This window comes from Kogia breviceps, chromosome 7 (genome assembly GCF_026419965.1).
Source record: "Kogia breviceps isolate mKogBre1 chromosome 7, mKogBre1 haplotype 1, whole genome shotgun sequence".
Classification (NCBI taxonomy): Eukaryota; Metazoa; Chordata; class Mammalia; order Artiodactyla; family Physeteridae; genus Kogia; species Kogia breviceps.
Window position 1 is genome coordinate 51,623,254 of NC_081316.1, and position 2,081 is coordinate 51,625,334.

The following is a 2,081-nucleotide window of genomic DNA, read 5'->3' on the forward strand; positions in this document are numbered from 1 at the left end:
GCTCCTTGAGTGTTTTTCTTTTCTTGGTATTAATGGACTTCTTACACAGAAAAGTTTGCAGAAGTACAATTTTAGTTAATAGTATATCTCAGTCTACTACCCTTAACAGGTAACTATTAGATGTAGTTATATAATTCTTAAACGGTTTAGCTGCGTTATGTATAAAGACAGAAAAATTGGCAGCCAGCTTTCATGACACTAAAATACCATGGCAAGAAATTTTTGCAGTGAAGATTGGACTCAAATAGAGTATATGTTTCTAGTACTTGGGGTTGTATTTAAATTTTTTTAAGTTATCTTTCATAATTTTGGAACGTGGGTTCATTTGTAGACATGAAATCTTGTGTATTGCTTAGGGGAAGGATTGATAATTGATTCAATTTGAGGTAATGATTAGTAGACCCTTTTTTGATGATTCCTTTTTGAGGCTTTTCCCCCTGAGCAGTATCTTTATATGTTATGTGCCCGTGAACTATTTAAAGCAAGTGTTATTATTCACCTAAGAGTTAGTTACAAAGCACTGACCTTTTTATATATATGTATATATATATATATCATCTGTCAAAAAAATGCTTATTAACTTTATTAAGTTGTTTCTCTAGAAATGCTTCATCTTTCTTAGCATTCATAGTAATTACTATAGCAAAGCAGTCAACTAATCTGACAGCTGACTCAGCATGGGAAACATAAAATACCATTTTTCTTGCCTGGCACGTTTACTAGTATAAAGGGAGAAAAGTGCTAAGAATTTGAACTTTTATTATTTTTAGCCTCTTATTTTTGAGATAATTTTAGATTTACGGAAGAGTTGCAAAAAAAGTACAGTGTTTTTGTTTGTTTGTTTTGTTTGTTTGTTTTTTGCGGTACGTGGGGCTCTCACTGTCGTGGCCTCTCCCGTTGCGGAGCACAGGCTCCGGACACGCAGGCTCAGCGGCCATGGCTCACGGGCCCAGCCACTCCGCAGCATGTGGGATCCTCCCGGACCGGGGCACAAACCCCTGTCCCCTGCATCGGCAGGCGGACTCTCAACCACTGCGCCACCAGGGAAGCCCAGTTTTTTATACACTATATTAATCTCCCCAATACGTTAAAATCTTACATACCCGTAAAACATTTACAAAACTAAGAATTAGCCTTGGTACAATACTGTTAACTAAAATTGAACATTAATTTTGACCATTTGTTTTTAGTAGAACACCATTTAAAGAGTAGTTCTTGAGACCCATCCTAATATTTTGGTAGTAATTAAGGCCAGTAATTATGAGCCATTAAAAGTATAAATTGAAATCAACTTATCATAGACATCTATAGGTCAATGTTGTAACTTCTTGCTGTAACCATATACTGGCAAAGTACTGCAATGATCTGTTTTATTAAAATTTATATTTTATGCCAGAGATTTTAATTCTTATTAAGTAAAACTTGTTGTGTTTGGTTTTCTTTAGACAGTTCAACCATCTAAGGGTGAAGAGAACCTTAAAGAGTTCTTGGAAATATTTTAAGGTGACTTTTGGTTATTGCTTTACCACCCCTTGCTTTGAAAAAAAAAAAAATCAGTCATTGCCCAGCCCGAAAATGCATGTCATACATATACTCAAGTAAATTCACTTAAAAGTTTAAAAGTGGGAATTGCCTGGTGCTCCAATGGTTAGGGCTCCTTGCTTCCACTGCAAGGGTTCGGGCCGGGGTGGGGGGTGAGGGGAGGGAAGCTTAGAAGCTCACTTACGAGGTCTGTAACCTTTTATTTTTTTTTTAATGACCAGGTAGTTTTAAGTTATCTATTAGAACATTAATGGGTTTTTGGTTTGTTTCATTGCAAATTATTTTGACCTAGCATTCATGTTTGATATTTATTTTTGCCTATAATTCCATAGCCTCAATTCTGGAATGCAAGCTAAGTCCAGCTTGTTTTTAAGTTTTGTTAATAGGTGTTTCCTTTCATTTCGTGTTTGTTGGGTAGGTGAGAAGTTGGTTTTTTACCTGATTGCTTCCTTACTTCCCGAGTACAACTTAAACTCATCTGGAGTTGTTGCATGACTTGCTTATTTTATTTAAGTGTAGATAGATACCTGCTGCTTTAA